This window comes from Triticum aestivum, chromosome 7A (assembly GCF_018294505.1).
Source record: "Triticum aestivum cultivar Chinese Spring chromosome 7A, IWGSC CS RefSeq v2.1, whole genome shotgun sequence".
Classification (NCBI taxonomy): Eukaryota; Viridiplantae; Streptophyta; class Magnoliopsida; order Poales; family Poaceae; genus Triticum; species Triticum aestivum.
In genome coordinates, this window is record NC_057812.1 from 701617291 (window position 1) to 701637452 (window position 20162).

Genomic DNA, 20162 nt, shown 5'->3' on the forward strand with positions numbered 1-20162 from the left:
AGGACGACGCGCACTGCCTGCGATGTGAGCGACGGGGGGACGTGGTGGGCGAGCTAAGCTATAGGGAGTTGGACGAGTGCTGGTCAGCCTCTGTTGCCTCTTTACTTGCGTGACGGCGAGTGCTTAGCTGCCCCGGCGACTCGGCGCGCGGGGGAGGAGATCGGGACATCCACGATATGGGCGGCGATCCGGTAGGTCCGCGGACGTGCACGTGCAGTGCGATGTACTTTACTTGTAAGCTATGCCGTCTAGACACCAAAAAAGTCTCAGCATATTCTGTTGCCTTCATATACTCGTATTCGTATAATAAATTGAGGCGAAATAGATATGATCCAAACTCCCGTCCCGATCAATCTACTGTCTCGCCGTCTCTTCCTCTGTCAGTGACACACGGTGGTTCTTGTCACGAGGATGAAACAACCCATCACCTGTTTCTCTCGTGTCTAGTAGAATTTCGCCCGCTCTCTCAAAATAGACTTTCGTCAAGTTCAAAAAAATAATAGACTTTCGTCATGCTTTATGAACATAGTCACACGGCCAAACGACACAAAGTGTTCAAGAAGCCCTGTTACAAAGATTGAAGAAAAGCCAGACGAACAGAAAAGACAACACAAAATACTGCACAAGGCATGCATTATCGGACGTTACCCTCTCACCGGCAAGCATGAACACAGAACGACACCTGCATGCATGCATGTTTAAGGGATAGGATGCCTCAAGATCACCACGTGTTAGTGCCAAAGATACTTCGAGCTACAACCCAACCCACCGGGAAAATGTTAACGCGGGACAAGAAGGTATTTCTATACCTGACACCCCAAGATCACACTAGTGCAGGTGTACTTATAGACAATCTACATTTATGGTGCGCCACCAAAGTGCCACACCAGTGGCGTGCCAAAGTTAAAAACACCACTTGTGAGGTATTATTAGTGGCACGGAGGCGATGGCGCACGCCACGAGTGTGTGCGACCCAGGAGGGAACAAGGGCAAAAGTTACTAGTGGCATGGTAATAAAACCGACATATCTCAGGTAGGGGGTCCCAAACTTGGTGATTTGAGCTAGATGGTAACAGGACAATAGGGACACTATGTTTTACCCAAATTTGAGCCCTCTCGATGAGGTAAAACCCTATGTCCTGCTTCTTATATATTGATTGTGATGGGGGTAAAAAGTACAGATTGATCTACCTCGAGATTATATGAATATGTTCTAAGCTGTCAAAACCTTGTCTTCTATGAACTAAACTCAACGGTTTTATATAAGCACCGGTGATATCTAGGGTTTACACATGGTAGGTTGTGATCTATGGATAAACATGCCAACTTATAAAAAATATGCTTAAAGTGTACACCAAGCCTTCAGGAGATCTTCATCTTGATTATGCCGTGAGTTGGGGTTGGTAGGGCCCCATCATTAGTTTTTAGTGGGTCTTTGGCCCGGCCCATAATTGGCGGACCGATGTGGCTAGCACCCCTAATCTAGGACAAACACAAACCACTTCCACTGAAGATCTACTTATCAACTAGGCCAAAGAAAACTCATAGGTCAGAAAGAATTACATAGCTGTAGAAATCAGACATAATAGAATTCGGAAAAGACTCAATTACTTTATATGAATAACCTGATCATAGACCCATAATTCATCGCATCCCATCAAATTCACCGCAAAAGAATATTACATCGAATAGATCTCCAAAGATAACATTATATTGAAGATCAGAGAGAGAGAGAGAGAGAGAGAGAGAGAGAGAGAGAGAGAGAGAGAGAGAGAGAGAGAGGAGAGAGAGCCATCTAGCTACTGCTATGGACCCATAGGTCCTGTGGAGAACTAGTGATGCATCATTGGAGAGGCAACAAGATTGATGTACAGGCCCTCCGTAATCGATTCCCCCTCCGGCAGGGTACCAGAAGAAAAATCTCTAGATGAGATCACGGAAGAACAGAGACTTGTCGTGGCGGAAAGATTGTTTCAGACCTTTCTAGGGGTTTTGGAATATTTGGCAATTTATAGCGCTGGAATTAGGTGATGTCTACTACACAACCTTCTTCTTGTAGACGTTGTTGGGCCTCCAAGTGCAGTGGTTTGTAGGACAGTAGCAAATTTCCCTCAAGTGGATGACCTAAGGTTTATCAATCCGTAGGAGGCGTAGGATGAAGATGGTCTCTCTCAAGCAACCCTGCAACCAAATAACAAAGAGTCTCTTGTGTCCCCAACACACCCAATATAATGGTAAATTGTATAGGTGCACTAGTTCGGCGAAGAGATGGTGAAACAAGTGGTATATAGATAGTAGATAAAGGTATTTGTAATCTGAAATAATAAAAACAGCAAGGTAACGAATGATAAAAGTGAGCGTAACCGGTATTGCAATGCTAGGAAACAAGGCCTAGGGTTCATACTTTCACTAGCGTAAGTCCTCTCAACAATATTAACATAATTGGATCATAAAACTATCCCTCAACATGCAACAAAGAGTCACTCCAAAGTCACTAATAGAGGAGCACGAACGAAGAGATTATGGTAGGGTACGAAACCACCTCAAAGTTATTCTTTCCAATCAATCCGTTGGGCTATTCCTATAAGTGTCAAAAACAGCCCTAGAGTTCGTACTAGAATAACACCTTAAGACACAAATCAACCAAAACCCTAATGTCACCTAGATACTCCAATGTCACCTCAAGTATCCGTGGGTATGATTATACGATATGCATCACACAATCTCAGATTCATCTATTCAACCAACACAAAGGACCTCAAAGAGTGCCCCAAATTTTCTACCGGAGAATCACGACGAAAATATGTGTCAACCCCTATGCATAGGTTCATGGGCGGAACCCGCAAGTTGATCACCAAAACATACATCAAGTGAATCACGTGATATCCCATTGTCAGCACAGATATCCACGGCAAGATATACATCAAGTGTTCTCAAATCTTTAAAGACTCAATCCGAAAAGATTACTTCAAAGGGGAAACTCAATTCATTACAATAGAGAAGAGGGGGAGGAGAAACATATGATCCAACTATAATATCAAAGCTCACGATACATCAAGATCGTGCCAAATCAAGAACACGAGGGAGAGAGATCAAACACATAGCTACTGGTACATACCCTCAGCCCCGAGGGAGAACTACTCCCTCCTCGTCATGGAGAGCACCGGGATGATGAAGAAGGCCACCGGAGAAGGATTGCCCCCTCCGGCAGGGTGCCGAAACGGGTCTAGATTGGTTTTTGGTGGCTACGGAGGCTTCTGGCGGCGGAACTCCCGATCTATTGTCTCCTGGAAGTTTTACGATACGTAGGTATATATGGGTGAAAGGGGTACGTCGGTGGACCGAAGGGGGGGCCACGAGGCAGGGGGGCGCGCCCCCTACCCTCGTGAGCACCTCCTTCATCTTCTGACGTAGGGTCCAAGTCTATCCGGTAGGTTTCCTTCCAAAAATAACTGCTCCAGTTGATTTCGTTCCGTTTTGACTCCGTTTGATATTCCTTTTCCTCGAAACACTGAAATAGGCATAAAACAACAAATCTGGGCTGGGCCTCCGGTTAATAGGTTAGTCCCAAAAATAATATAAAAGTGGAAAATAAAGCCCAATATTGCCCAAAACAGTAGATAATATAGCATGAAGCAATCAAAAATTATAGATATGTTGAAGACGTATCATTAGTGAAGGAAATATGCCCTAGAGGCAATAATAAAGTTATTATTTATTTCCTTATTTCATGATAAATATTTATTATTCATGCTAGAATTGTATTAACCGGAAACATAATATATGTGTGAATACATAGACAAACAGAGTGTCACTAGTATGCCTCTACTTGACTAGCTCGTTAATCAAAGATGGTTATGTTTCCTAACCATGAACAAAGAGTTGTTATTTGATTAATGGGATCACATCATTAGGTGAATGATCTGATTGACTTGACCCATTCCGTTAGCTTAGCACTCGATCGTTTAGTATGTTGCTATTGCTTTCTTCATGACTTATACATGTTCCTATGACTATGAGATTATGCAACTCCCGTTTACCGGAGGAACACTTTGTGTGCTACCAAACGTCACAACGTAACTGGGTGATTATAAAGGAGCTCCACAGGTGTCTCCAAAGGTACATGTTGGGTTGGCGTATTTCGAGATTAGGATTTGTCACTCCGATTGTCGGAGAGGTATCTCTGGGCCCTCTCGGTAATGCACATCACATAAGCCTTGCAAGCATTGCAACTAATGAGTTAGTTGCGAGATGATGTATTACGTAACGAGTAAAGAGACTTGCCGGTAACGAGATTGAACTAGGTATTGAGATACCGACGATCGAATCTCGGACAAGTAACATACCGATGACAAAGGGAACAACGTATGTTGTTATGCGGTCTGACCGATAAAAGATCTTCGTAGAATATGTAGGAGCAAATATGAGCATCCAGGTTCCGCTATTGGTTATTGACCGGAGACGTGTCTCTGTCATGTCTACATTGTTCTCGAACCCGTAGGGTCCGCACGCTTAAGGTTTCGATGACAGTTATATTATGAGTTTATGCATTTTGATGTACCGAAGTTTGTTCGGAGTCCCGGATGTGATCACGGACATGACGAGGAGTCTCGAAATGGTCGAGACATAAAAATTGATATATTGGAAGCCTATATTTGGATATTGGAAGTGTTCCGGGTGAAATCGGGATTTTACCGGAGTACCGGGAGGTTACCGGAACCCCCCGAGAGGTACTTGGGCCTTAGTGGGCTTTAGTGGAAGAGAGGAGAGGTGGCCAGGGCTGGGCCGCGCGCCCCTCCCGCCCCTCCCCCTAGACCGAATAGGACAAGGAGAGGGGGCCGGCGCCCCCCTTCCTTCTCTCTCTCCTCTTTCCCCCCTCTCGAATCCTATTCCAACTAGGAAAGGGGGGGAATCCTACTCCCGGAGGGAGTAGGACTCCTCCTGGCGCGCCCTCCTCCTGGCCGGCCGCACCCCCTTGATCCTTTATATATGGGGGCAGGGGGCACCCCTAGACACACAAGTTGATCCACGTGATCATATTCTTAGCCGTGTGTGGTGCCCCCTTCCACCATAGTCCTCGATAATATTGTAGCGGTGCTTAGGGGAAGCCCTGCGACGGTAGTACATCAAGATCGTCACCATGCCATCGTGCTGACGGAACTCTTCCCCGACACTTTGTTGGATCGGAGTCCGGGGATCGTCATCGAGCTGAACGTGTGCTAGAACTCGGAGGTGCCGTAGTTTCGGTGCTTGATCAGTCGGGCCGTGAAGACGTACGACTACATCAACCACGTTGTGTTAACGCTTCCATTGTCGATCTACAAGGGTACGTAGATCACACTCTCCCCTCTCGTTGCTATGCATCATCCTGATCTTGCGTGTGCGTAGGAATTTTTTTGAAATTACTATGTTACCCAACAGTGGCATCCGAGCCTAGGTTTTATGTGTTGATGTTATATGCACGAGTAGAACACAAGTGAGTTGTGGGCGATATAAGTCATACTGCTTACCAGCATGTCATACTTTGGTTCGGCGGTATTGTTGGATGAAGCGGCCCGGACCGACATTACCCGTACGCTTACGCGAGACTGTTTCTACCGCCGTGCTTTGCACACAGGTGGCTGGCGGGTGTCAGTTTCTCCAACTTTAGTTGAACCGAGTGTGGCTACGACCGGTCCTTGCGAAGGTTAAAACAACACCAACTTGACAAATTATCGTTGTGGTTTTGATGCGTAGGTAAGATTGGTTCTTGCTTAAGCCCGTAGCAGCCACATAAAACTTGCAACAAACAAAGTAGAGGACGTCTAACTTGTTTTTGCAGGGCATGTTGTGATGTGATATGGTCAAGACATGATGCTTAAATTTTATTGTATGAGATGATCATGTTTTGTAACCAAGTTATCGGCAACTGGCAGGAGCCATATGGTTATCGCTTTATTGCATGCAATGCAATCGCGCTGTAATGCTTTACTTTATCACTAAGCGGTAGCGATAGTCGTGGAAGCATAAGATTGGCGAGACGACAACGATGCTACGATGGTGATCAAGGTGTCGCGCCGGTGATGATGGTGATCACGACGGTGCTTCGAAGATGGAGATCACAAGCACAAGATGATGATGGCCATATCATATCACTTATATTGATTGCATGTGGTGTTTATCTTTTATGCATCTTATCTTGCTTTGATTGATGGTAGCATTATAAGATGATCTCTCACTAATTATCAAGAAGTGTTCTCCCTGAGTATGCACCGTTGCGAAAGTTCTTCGTGCTGAGACACCACGTGATGATCGGGTGTGATAGGCTCTACGTTCAAATACAACGGGTGCAAAACAGTTGCACACGCGGAATACTCAGGTTATACTTGACGAGCCAAGCATATACAGATATGACCTCGGAACACGGAGACCGAAAGGTCGAGCATGAATCATATAGTAGATATGATCAACATAGTGATGTTCACCAATGAAACTACTCCATCTCACGTGATGATCGGACATGGTTTAGTTGATTTGGATCACGTGATCACTTAGAGGATTAGAGGGATGTCTATCTAAGTGGGAGTTCTTAAGTACTATGATTAATTGAACTTAAATTTATCATGAACTTAGTCCTGGTAGTATTTTGCAAATCATGTTGTAGATCAATAGCTCGCATTGTTGCTTCCCTGTGTTTATTTTGATATGTTCCTAGAGAAAATTGTGTTGAAAGATGTTAGTAGCAATGATGCGGATTGGATCCGTGATCTGAGGTTTATCCTCATTGCTGCACAGAAGAATTATGTCCTTGATGCACCGCTAGGTGACAGACCTATTGCAGGAGCAGATGCAGATGTTATGAACGTTTGGCTAGCTCAATATGATGACTACTTAATAGTTTAGTGCACCATGCTTAACGGCTTAGAATTGGGACTTCAAAAGACGTTTTGAACATCATGGACCATATGAGATGTTCCAGGAGTTGAAGTTAATATTTCAATCAAATACCCGAGTTGAGAGATATGAAGTCTCCAACAAGTTCTATAGCTAAAAGATGGAGGAGAATCGCTCAACTAGTGAGCATGTGCTCAGATTGTCTGGGCACTACAATCGCTTGAATCAAGTGGGAGTTAATCTTCCAGATAAGATAGTGATTGACAGAATTCTCTAGTCACCATCACCAAGTTAGTAGAACTTCGTGATGAACTATAGTATGCAAGGGATGACGAAAACGACTCCCGAGCTTTTCATGATGATGAAATCGATGAAGGTAGAAATCAAGAAAGAGCATCAAGTGTTGATGATAGACAAGACCACTAGTTTCAATAAAAGGGCAAAGGGAAGAAGGGGAACTTCAAGAAGAATGGCAAGCAAGTTGCTGCTCAAGTGAAGAAGCCCAAGTCTGGTCCTAAGCCTGAGACTAAGTGCTTCTACTGCAAAGGGACTGGTCACTGGAAGCGAAACTGCCCCAAGTATTTGGCGGATAAGAAGGATGGCAAAGTGAACAAAGGTATATTTGATATACAAATTATTAATGTGTATTTTACTAGTGTTCGTAGCAACCCCTCGGTATTTGATACTGGTTCAGTTGCTAAGAGTAGTAACTCGAAACGGGAGTTGCAGAATGAACAGAAACTAGTTAAGGGTGAAGTGACGATGTGTGTTGGAAGTAGTTCCAAGATTGATATGATCAGCATCGCACACTCCCTATACTTTCGGGATTAGTGTTGAACCTAAATAAGTGTTATTTGGTGTTTGCGTTGAGCATGAATATGATTTGATCATGTTTATTGCAATACGATTATTCATTTAAGTTAGAGAATAATTGTTGTTCTGTTTACATGAATAAAACCTTATATGGTTACACACCCAATGAAAATGGTTCATTGGATCTCGATCGTAGTGATACACATATTCATAATATTGAAGACAAAAGATGCAAATTTAATAATGATAGTGCAACTTATTTGTGGCACTGCCGTTTAGGTCATATTGGTGTAAAGCGCATGAAGAAACTCCATGCTAATGGGATTTTGGAATCATTTGATTATGAATCACTTGATGCTTGCGAACAATGCCTTATGGGCAAGATGACTAAGACTCCGTTCTCCGGAACTATGGAGCGAGCAACTGACTTATTGGAAATAATACATACTGATGTATGAGATCCGATGAGTGTTAAGGCTCGCGGCGGGTATCATTATTTTCTGACTTTCACAGATGATTTGAGCAGATATGGGTATATCTACTTAATGAAACACAAGTCTGAAATATTTGAAAAGTTCAAAGAATTTCAGAGTGAAATGGAGAATCATCATAACAAGAAAATAAAAGTTTCTACGATATGATCACAGAGGTAAAATATTTGAGTTACGAGTTTGGCCTTCAGTTAAAACAATGTGAAATAGTTTCACTACTCACGCCACCTGGAACACCACAGCATAATGGTGTGTCCGAACATCATAACCGTACTTTATTAGATATGGTGTGATCTATGACGTCTCTTATCGATCTACCACTATCGTTTTGGGGTTATGCATTAAAGACAGCTGTATTCACGTTTAAAAGGGCACCATCTAAGTCCATTGAGACGACACAATCTGAACTGTGGTTTGGCAAGAAACCAAAGTTGTCGTTTCTTAAAGTTTGGGATTGTGATGCTTATATGAAAAAGTTTCATCCTGATAAGCTCAAACCCAAATCGGAGAAATATGTCTTCATAGGATACCCAAAGGAGACTGTTGGGTACACCTTCTATCACAAATCCGAAGGCAAGACTTTTGTTGCTAAATTCGGAGTTTTTCTAAAGAAGGAGTTTCTCTTGAAAGAAGTGAATGGGAGGAAAGTAGAACTTGATGAGGTAACTGTACCTGCTCCCTTATTGGAAAGTAGTTCATCACAGAAATCTGTTCCTGTGACTACTACACCAATTAGTGAGGAAGCTAATGATGATGATCATGTAACTTCAGATCAAGTTACTACCGAATCTCGTAGGTAACCAGAGTGAGATCCGCACCAGAGTGGTACGGTAATCCTGTTCTGGAAGTCATGTTACTAGACCATGACGAACTTGCGAACTATGAGGAAGCGATGATGAGCCCAGATTCCGCGAAATGGTTTGAGGCCATGAAATCTGAGATATGATCCATGTATGAGAACAAAGTATAGACTTTGATGGATTTGCCCGATGATCGGTAAGCCACAGAAAATAAATGGATCTTCAAGAGGAAGACGGACGCTGATAGTAGTGTTACTATCTACAAAGCTAGACTTGTCGAAAAAGGTTTTTGACAAAGTTCAAGGTGTTGACTACGATGAAATTTTCTCACTCGTAGCGATGCTTAAGTCTGTCCAAATCATGTTAGCAATTACCGCATTTTTATGAAATCTGGCAAATGGATAAACAAAACTACATTCCTTGATGGATTTAAAGAAGAGTTGTATATGATGCAATCAGAAGGTTTTGTCAATCCTAAAGGTGCTAACAAAATATGCAAGCTCCAACGATCCATCTATGGACTGGTGCAAGCATCTCAGAGTTGGAATATACGTTTTGATAAGTTGATCAAAGCATATAGTTTTATACAGACTTGCGGTGAAGCCTGTATTTACAAGAAAGTGAGTGGGAGCACTATAGCATTTTTGATAAGTATATGTGGATGGCATATTGTTGATCAGAAATAATGTAGAATTATTCTGCAAAGCATAAAGGAGTGTTTTGAAAGAAGTTTTTCAAAGAAAGACCTCGGTGAAGCTGCTTACATATTGAGCATCAAGATCTATAGAGATAGATCAAGACGCTTGATAAGTTTTTTCAATGAGTACATACCTTGACAAGATTTTGAAGTAGTTCAAAATGGAACAGTCAAAGAATGAATTCTTGCCTGTGTTACAAGGTGTGAAGTTGAGTAAGACTCAAAGCCCGACCACGGCAGAAAATAGAATGAGAATGAAAATCATTCCCTATGCCTTGGCCATAGGTTCTATAAAGTATGCCATGCTGTGTACCAGACCTATTGTATACCCTACACTAATTTTGGCAAGGGAGTACAATAGTGATCTAGGAGTAGATCACTGGACAGCAGTCAAAATTATCCTTGGTGGAATAAGGATATGTTTCTCGATTATGGAGGTGACAAAAGGTTCGTCGTAAAAGGGTTACGTCGATACACGTTTTGGCACTGATTCGGATGACTCTTAGTCTTCATCTGGATACATATTGAAAGTGGGAGAAATTAGCTAAAGTAGCTCCGTGCAGAGCATTGTAGACATAGAAAATTGCAAAATACTTACGGATCTGAATATGGCAGACCCGTTGACTAAACTTCTCTCACAGGCAAAACATGATCACACCTTAGTACTCTTTGGGTGTTAATCACATAGCAATGTGAACTAGATTACTGACTCTAGTAAACCCTTTGGTTGTTGGTCACATATCGATGTGAACTATGGGTGTTAACCACATCAAGATGTGAACTATTGATGTTAGATCACATGGCGATGTGAACTAGATTATTGACTCTAGTGCAAGTGGAAGACTGAAGGAAATATGCCCTAGAGGCAATAATAAAGTTATTATTTATTTCCTTATTTCATGATAAATGTTTATTATTCATGCTAGAATTGTATTAACCGGAAACATAATATATGTGTGAATACATAGACAAACAGAGTGTCACTAGTATGCCTCTACTTGACTAGCTCATTAATCAAAGATGGTTATGTTTCCTAACCATGGACAAAGAGTTGTTATTTGATTAACGGGATGACATCATTAGGTGACTGATCTGATTGACTTGACCCATTCCGTTAGCTTAGCACTCGATCGTTTAGTATGTTGCTATTGCTTTCTTCATGACTTATACATGTTCCTATGACTATGAGATTATGCAACTCCCGTTTACCGGAGGAACACTTTGTGTGCTACCAAACGTCACAACGTAACTGGGTGATTATAAAGGAGCTCCACAGGTGTCTCCAAAGGTACATGTTGGGTTGGCGTATTTCGGGATTAGGATTTGTCACTCCGATTGTCGGAGAGGTATCTCTGGGCCCTCTCGGTAATGCACATCACCTAAGCCTTGCAAGCATTGCAACTAATGAGTTAGTTGCGAGATGATGTATTACGTAACGAGTAAAGAGACTTGCCGGTAACGAGATTGAACTAGGTATTGAGATACCGACGATCGAATCTCGGACAAGTAACATACCGATGACAAAGGGAACAACGTATGTTGTTATGCGGTCTGACCGATAAAAGATCTTCGTAGAATATGTAGGAGCCAATATGAGCATCCAGGTTCCGCTATTGGTTATTGACCGGAGACGTGTCTCTGTCATGTCTACATTGTTCTCGAACCCGTAGGGTCCGCACGCTTAAGGTTTCGATGACAGTTATATTATGAGTTTATGCATTTTGATGTACCGAAGTTTGTTCGGAGTCCCGGATGTGATCACGGACATGACGAGGAGTCTCGAAATGGTCGAGACATAAAAATTGATATATTGGAAGCCTATATTTGGATATCGGAAGTGTTCCGGGTGAAATCGGGATTTTACCGGAGTACCGGGAGGTTACCGGAACCCCCCGGGAGGTACTTGGGCCTTAGTGGGCTTTAGTGGAAGAGAGGAGAGGTGTCCAGGGCTGGGCCACGCGCCCCTCCCCCCTAGTCCGAATAGGACAAGGAGAGGGGCCCGGCTCCCCCCTTCCTTCTCTCTCTCCTCTTTCCCCCCTCCCGAATCCTATTCCAACTAGGAAAGGGGGGGAATCCTACTCCCGGAGGGAGTAGGACTCCTCCTGGCGCGCCCTCCTCCTGGCCGGCCGCACCCCCCCTTGATCCTTTATATACGAGGGTAGGGAGCACCCCTAGACACACAAGTTGATCCACGTGATCATATTCTTAGTCGTGTGCGGTGCCCCCTTCCACCATAGTCCTCGATAATATTGTAGCGGTGCTTAGGCGAAGCCCTGCGACGGTAGTACATCAAGATCGTCACCACGCCGTCGTGCTGACGGAACTCTTCCCCGACACTTTGCTGGATCGGAGTCCGGGGATCGTCATCGAGCTGAACGTGTGCTAGAAATCGGAGGTGCCGTAGTTTCGGTGCTTGATCAGTCGGGCCGTGAAGACGTACGACTACATCAACCACGTTGTGCTAACGCTTCCGTTGTCGATCTACAAGGGTACGTAGATCACACTCTCCCCTCTCATTGCTATGCATCATCATGATCTTGCGTGTGCGTAGGATTTTTTTTGAAATTACTACGTTACCCAACAATTAGGTCATACGGAGCCATGAAGGGGCCCACAAGACACCATGGCACGCCTACCCCCCCGGCATGTCATGCTTCCTTGCCGTCTCCTCGTTTGTCATCTAGGTTCCCCTGAAACTTCTAGCGTCCCTTTTAATCCAGAAAAAATCATCAAAAAATTTCATCATGTTTGGAGTTCGCTTGGTATGGATTTTCTATAAACACAAAACAAGCAAAAAACAACAACTGACGCTGGGCACTATGTTAATAGGTTAGTATCCAAAAATGATATAGAATGGTATACAAAGCATACAAGATTGATAATATAATAACATGGAACAATCAAAAATTATAAATACGTTGGAGACGTATCAGGGAGTCAGCAACAAACACTTATTGTGAGGGACAACACCCTCTACAGGTATCACCTTACAAGTTACAATCTAGGCACGCACACCTGTCTTCTCTTCTTGAGAGGATGAAATCAATCTAACTAGAGTGTTGACCACTACTAAAAGTCACTAGATGTGATTCTCTTTTCTTAAAGAGGATGTTAGTTACAATCATGTCGTAGGCTAGAGCAAAGCTTAAGACATCTTCTGCTTCTTGATTCATGATACCGTAGCCAAAGCCCCCATGCACACATTCAAAAATGGTGTTAAATGTGCCCACGTGGTCATTGAGATGTCCTCCTATGGAGAGCCTCTCGCTAATCGGTACACTCTTAACCATGTCCTCCATGCCATCTCAGAACTCCCTCTTGATGTTCTCATTGTGGTCTACTTGCAGGGAATATGCGATGATAACGTTGAGAACTAGGTCCCCAACTACCAGATTGATCAGGATAATCCGGTCCTCATGTCTCTTACATCCACCACTCCATATTGAGGCACTTGTTGGTCAAGATGCCTACTCCATTTCTATTTGCAGCCGTCCCAGTGTACCACAGCTTGAAGTCAGTACCCTCCATCTCCTTCGCCTTCTGTCCCCTTCATTTGATTTCTTGGACGCAAAGGATATCAATGCCTCTCCTCACCGCCATACCAACTAGCTCTCGAAGCTTACCTGTTAGGGACCTTACATTCCAGCTACCTAAGAAGAACTTCCAAGGCTCACATAGCTTCCTTACCCTTTGCACTCGTCGAGTCAAATGCGAAGATCCATCCTCATTTTCCACTACACCCGAGCGTCGATGTAGAGCTCCACTAAGGAAGCGATGAACCGATTCTTGCTCACTTGCCATTGTATCCAGATCAAGATACAACGCGCCACCAGGGGGTGATGGCCCGGGCCTTGCCCATTTGACACCACACCCAGGTTTCGATGTCGCGCGTCGCTGAGAGGGTTATGCCCCCAACGAAATTCGTTTCGGTTTCATCTTCATAATAGTGGTTGAGTTTTGACCTTGACTCGTCAAGCCTATCACAACCCTCCTCCTTTACCCGGACTTGTGACCGGCTATGTTGAGACAACATAGGCGGAGTTTGAGAGCATCTACACTCGAATACACCAAATCCGGTCCTTCAATTGTTCGCGGATGCGCCCGAACATGTCCACGGACAGTGACTGTCACACCTTAAATTTTCGTTTCCACAACCAAATACCACAATTACGAATTCTTAAATTCATACAATTACATGCAAAGTAAAGTCTAATTAAATCTACCTCGGCGCTATGGCCGTGCCCATGTTCGGCGGCAGACTGAGCCCCTTGGAGTGAAGGTGCGGTCGCCAACGAGGTAAAGTAAGGCATGGAACACGGACCGGCTGACAGGACTCAAGGCGATGCCATCTCACATGCCCTACTTCCTTGTCGAAGCCCGTCGCCTGCACGTCGCCGATCGATGTTAGGTCGAGACGATAGATCCGTCGTGGTCGGAGCCTGACACGTCCCCATGATGCAATTGCGGCGCTAGGGATTGCCAGTCACCCGTAGCAGTGCCGTGACGTGCAACTCCGCCTCGCCGGCATCTGCTGCAAGGGTTCCGCAGCTTCCCGCATTGCTGCCTCACACGGTGGTCATGCCGTGCCATATTAGCATCCGTCGACGACGGGCCATAAGTTCGGGCCTCTAGCTTGGCGCGCCAACAGAGGGGCTGCGCATCTGCCACAGTGTTCAAACGCTAGACGGATCCCACCACCTCCGGTAAGGCAGCGGCAACGCGCCTCGTGCCGGATCCAAGCGACATTTTGCTGTACGCTGTGGATTCTCATCGAATCAAGTTCGGTCACTATCAGGCTTTCTCCTCGCAGGCACGGCGGAGCGCTATGCTGATGGCCATCTCCTCCTCGAGCGCGCATGAGATGAGCTCCTAGTCCCTAGATCGGGCGACGGAGGACTTAGATGTGCTGCCGAGATTGTCGGATGGGAGCTTGGAAGCGGAGCAGAGTGGGGTTTGGTTCAAGGAGTGGATGGGAACGAATATATATGGGATTGAAAAGGGCCAGCGTGGGCTGGATCCGACGTGACGAACGCGCCTGAGCGCGCGCGGGGCTCCCTATTTCTGTCGAAGATTTTGACCGGATACGAGGATTGTCGGTGAACCCCAGGAGCTTGGGGCCGATACGAGGGTCTTTCCGGATTAAATATTTTTGACCGGTCAGTAGCCAAGTAGTCCTTGCGGGTGTACAGAGTGGATTTGAGGAGGCCGACGGTAGATGCTCTGAATGCCGGTTGCCTGCTTGCCTTGCGTGATGGCGATTGCGAGTGCGACGTCTCGATCAGCGTGCTTCGCGCGCGCGGGGTCGGGAGGGAGAGGATCAGAGCTAGCCAGCGTCACCGACGGGGGCAGCGCGGTACGGCGGCGATCCTTCCGCCACATTTTTCTGTTGCGTGGATAACGATCCTTCCTGTTCCTGAAGACTAAACTATAAAGGAGCTGTGCGGGCAGCAGCAAACAGAAGAAAATCGGTCGAGAATCGTTTCTCGATCGTCAAAACAGAGATGCGATCCTGAATTCCTGACTCCCAATAGAAAACATTATCTGATGTTCCACCGTCGCCTCTCCTCTGATCCTCTCTCCATTGAAAAAGGAGTTTCATCATGGACGTGGAGCTTGCAAAGCTTGCGGCGTGGTCGTGGAGTCCACATGCATCGTCTCTCTGTCTCCGGCCCCGTGAAAGAAAATTTTCCATGGGTCTGTCGCAAAATATGGCTCCGGTGTCGGTGTGGTCTCCTCCCATGTCGTGACGTCCTCTCACGACGACCCTCTAGCACCGAGGCCCCAACAGTACCAACCAACAACAATTTCCACATGCATGCAAATTTCTCATGCAACGGAGGATTGCACCCAAGCCGACGATGAGGCGTCTAGGCATGCACGCGGACGGCCCGAATTAGTTTTTTCTCTTCAATCTCCGGAATTAATTAACACGTCATTGTTTTCTTAACATAGATGCATACGCTCATACATACACACATATATTGTTCCTATATAAACACGCGCACGCAAATCCTACCCTATGAGAGAGACCGACCCGGAAAATCATCTTGAAATTGACAGAGTTGTCAAAGTCGACTTTGTAGTTGACGGAAATGTCTTCTCTCACTGAATATATAATGTTGAAAGATTTAAAATAAAATCAGAAAAATATGAGCACCGGTGTCAATCTAGGACTTGAACCTTATGGCCTGAGGATACCAGAGGCGGAGACACGACCGGGGCACCCAGGGCCTATGCCCGGGCGTTGGAAATTTGTTTTACGCACGACTACCTAGATTTTAAGTTGCGCCCGGGTCTAGCCTACCAAGCACTCCACTCAGCCACCCACGAAGGAGCTCCGCCCCATTCCCCAATGTGTGCCATGGCGGCACCGCCGCCACCGGCGGGTCTCCCTGTTGCCCTTCTGGACAGATTGCTCCAGCAAATTATTGTATTGACCATTTTGATCATATTAAGGACAGTATAACCGCACCTAAAGCGAGCCCTCTCAGCGATTCGCGTTTTAGGCCGTCCGTTTTCACGATCTGGATGTTTTTGGTCGTTCGATCTCTGTGTGAAGCGATCTGTCCCGCACATGGTTAATATTGGGCCTACTGTCCTATGGGCAGTTGCTCCACAGGCCGAAACGGCACCCTGTGGTTAACTGGGCCGTAGGCCAGCCCATTCCCGGTGATCGCTCGTTTCTCTAACCCTGACCTCTTGTCCCTCCCGTTCGATTCCCAGCCCCATCTCTCCTCCCTCTTTTTTTTCTCAAAAAAAAATCTCTCCTCCCTCTTTCAACCACGACACAGGCGGCGCCGCCACCATACTCGTGGGGCAGTCAGAGGAGGAACTAATCCAACCGAGGCGCCGCCACCATACTCGTGGGGCAGTCAAAGGAGGAACTAATCCAACCGAGGCGCCGCCACCATACTCGTGGGGCAGTCAGAGGAGGAACTAATCCAACCGAGGCACCGCCACCATACTCGTGGGGCAGTCAGAGGAGGAACTAATCCAACCGAGGCGCCGCCACCATACTCGTGGGGCAGTCAGAGGAGGAACTAATCCAACCAAGGCGCCGCCACCATACTCGTGGGGCAGTCAGAGGAGGAACTAATCCAACCGAGGCGCCACGAGGGGATAGGCGAGCAGACCCATCCCTCCCGAGTCGTCCTACCGACCTCAACCTTGGGCGGATCCTAGGTCCGCCACCACCACCGGATCGCAGGTCCTCCACGCCAATGGAAATCCTTACCCAATCGCTGGCTGTTGTTCGTCTCGCCAATAGGGAAGAAAGGAAGTTGTTACTTGCACATGCTGGTCGACTGTCAGTTTAGGGGTGGAGACCAACTACAAGCAGTCATGTGGGTGTTCTGCAGTTCATAAAAATATAACCATTATTTTACTGTTGCACTGCACATTCTCCAACTCCTTGTTATTTGTGCAGATCGATTTCTTATTCAAGACATGGAACAGCCGGTAGACTCTGCTCAATTCTTTTCTGCACTAATGCGAGGATGATGATGAGTTCTGCATGAAACAAAGTTTAATTGGTGTTCAGCACAGTTCTGGTCAAATGATTCCGGTGAATATTTTGGCTGGTTCTCATATTTTGGTTCAAGGAATTTTTCAATCTACAACGGCTGCTAGCCAAGTAATTAGTTTCCATGAACTGCCATACCTCATATCTCCATGTTTTCAAAGTGTGCTAACTGATCAAGAACCTAATTACGAGGTTTTGCAATTGTTATCTCCCCTGAATTTATATTTCTCCATTACAAGATTGCAACCTTTTTTAAGTACTGGTACAAGATGGAAGACACCTTGGCTTTATCTTTCTTCTTGCAAGCACTCTGATGAAAATCTAGCCATGGTCTAGCGGCGCTGCCGCTCTTGCAATGCTCGTCTGCACCATTGCAGCAGCCGTATCCGATGAGCCCAAGATTAACAAGTGCATGCCTTTACCATTCCTGCAATGATTATATTTTCGTTAGGGGACTGACAACCTCTCTTTCTTATCTTCATTCAGTGGTTGAAAGATTGTCTACCAAATATGTGTACTGCAATGATTATCTTCATTCAGAGGTTAAAAGATTGTACATCTCGGCTGTCAATTGAGGTTTTGATCGAGCGATGACAGCTATTTGATCCCACGAAGGGTTTCTAGATGCGCGCCAGTTAACTGAAGATCGACACTTTTCAGGTTCAGATAGATGGAGCCTGACACTCTCCACCCTCAAGAACCACTTCGGTGCCACCACACCCGGCAGCGACAAGTTCGGTGGCCTCTTCTCCGCCGACACCGCCGACCAACTCGCCCTCAGAGTTCCCCACATTCAACGCATGTGTGATCCTCCCACTCCCTCGACCCCCTTTCCTCACACCGCAATCCGTCGGCCTTTGATCCGTTTGCACCCTGTTGTTGTTTCCCGGTGGCAGTTTGATGAATTCCAGAAGGCGGCCAAGGAGATGGTGAACCACAAGAAGGAGACGACCACACTCTCCTTCAACTTCGACAATGGCGTCATCGTCGCGGCCGATTCCTAGGTCAGTTTGTGCGGGTACATATGTAATCCTGCACCTCTTTTTCATGGCATCATACAAGTCTCTTGTATTACAATATTTGCACTATACACATCCTGACTGTTTAGTGGAATGCTTTCTTCAAATTCTCGGAATGCTTTCTTCAAATTCTCTGGCAAGGTGCTTCACACATAGATAGAATGCTTATTATTAGGTGGTGGTTCAGTTGGTTTAAAGGTGAATGGTGTATAAGAAGCTCACTTGTTGGTTGGTACTGTTAGAGTTATAATATAAGTCATGTACCCCTTTGTATTTATCCCGTTGTATGAGGGGTTTCCTGCATATGTTCCACACCTGTACATGTATATATATATCGGCCTATGGTCTCATGGGAATATAAGTTGCTTATTCCTAACATGGTATTAGAGCTAGGTCAATTTTTTGCACGCTGCAACTCGTGCATTTGATCCGTCTGTTCGATCGAAGCAATCGATCTCTAACCCCGCTCGATCTCCTCTCTGTCTGCTCGATCGAAGCAGGGGGCTCGTCCCGCAGGCGCCCCCGATCTCCTCTCCAGCCGGCCGCTCGCAGGGCTCCCGCTGCCGGCCCGTCCCGATCGGAGTCGCCCAGCCGCCCGTCAGATCGGCCCAGGGGGCTCGTCCCGCAGGCGCCCCCGATCTCCTCTCCAGCCGGCTTCCGCTGCTCCAGTCGCCAGCGCCTCCCGCTGCCGGCCCGTCCCGATCTGATCGCCCCGATCTTCCGCTCGACGCTGCTCCCGTCCCCAGCCAGCGCCTGATCCCAATCTGGTAGCTCTCGTCGGATCTAAAAATAAATGTCTGCTGCATCGGGCTATGTTGCTGTCCCTCGCTGTCCGGTGATCTTTGATGGTACTAACTACACCGAGTTCACTGGCTTCATGCGCATTCACATGCGTGGCATCCGTCTTTGGGGTGTTCTTTCTGGCCAGGTCTGCTGTCCACCACGTCCAGTTCCTTCGGTGGCCCCTACTCCGCCAACTCCGTCGGTTCTTCCTACGGATGCTAATCAGGCCGCCAAGGATGCGGCTAAGGTTGCTGATGAGGCTGCTGATCGTGCTTATGATGAGAGGGTTTTGGCTTATGAGGAGGCTCTTCAGACGTATCATGGTGCTCTGTCTGCTTACACCCAGTGGCTTGATGATGATGCTCGTGCTGCAACTGTTCTCACTGCTAGTGTTCTGCCTCAGTTTGCTTCTGAATTTCTGGGTCTTTCTACTGTCTTTGAGATGTGGACCCGTCTTCGTGAGCGCTATCAGCCCTCCGGTGATGCCTTATACCTCTCTGTGATCCGTCAGGAGCATGCTCTTCAGCAGGGTGACTCTACTATTGATGACTTCTATGCACAGAGTTCTGCTATCTGGCGCCAGCTTGATTCTCTCCGTAGTGCTGGGTGTCGTACCTGCCCCTGTTGCCAGGCTGTCCAGGCCAATTTGGAGTTTTATCGCGTCTATGAGTTCCTGTCTCGGCTCCGTAAGGAGTTTGAGCCCCGGCGTGCTCAGTTGTTTGCTCATGGCCGTATTTCTCTCATGGAGGCGCTTTCTGAGATTCGTGCTGAGGAGACTCACTTACGTGGTGCTGGTTTGATGGAGGTTCCCTCTGTGCTTGCTACTCGTGCTCCTACGCCACCTGCTCCATCGACCCCTTCTCGCTCGAGTGCTCCGCCGCTCTTGCCCACTCCTTCTGGAGGCTCAGGTCGCCCCCGTCCACATTGCGCCTATTGCAACAATGATGGTCATCTTGAGTCTCAGTGCTACACGAAGAAGAAACACCTGCGCAAGGCTCGATCATCATCTTCAGGGACTTCGTCATCTACCTCGACAGCTTCAGCCATTGCTTTGACTGAGCAGGATATTCTGAGACTTAAGCGTCTGCTCACGGCTTCAGGTTCTTCCTCGACAGGTACTGCCGGTTCTGTGACTGATGCTTCCCGCACTGAGCAATCACCCTC

The 20162-nt window shown here is 46.4% G+C and overlaps 1 long non-coding RNA gene across 1 annotated transcript; it reads left to right on the forward strand.

Annotated features, from left to right (window-relative positions):
- Window positions 1–16737: 16737 nt before the first annotated feature.
- LOC123147246 (uncharacterized) lies at window positions 16738–18016 on the forward strand. Its single transcript, XR_006473141.1, has 4 exons — window positions 16738–17017; window positions 17101–17307; window positions 17683–17738; window positions 17857–18016. It is a non-coding gene; the product is annotated as an uncharacterized lncRNA (long non-coding RNA).
- Window positions 18017–20162: the final 2146 nt, after the last annotated feature.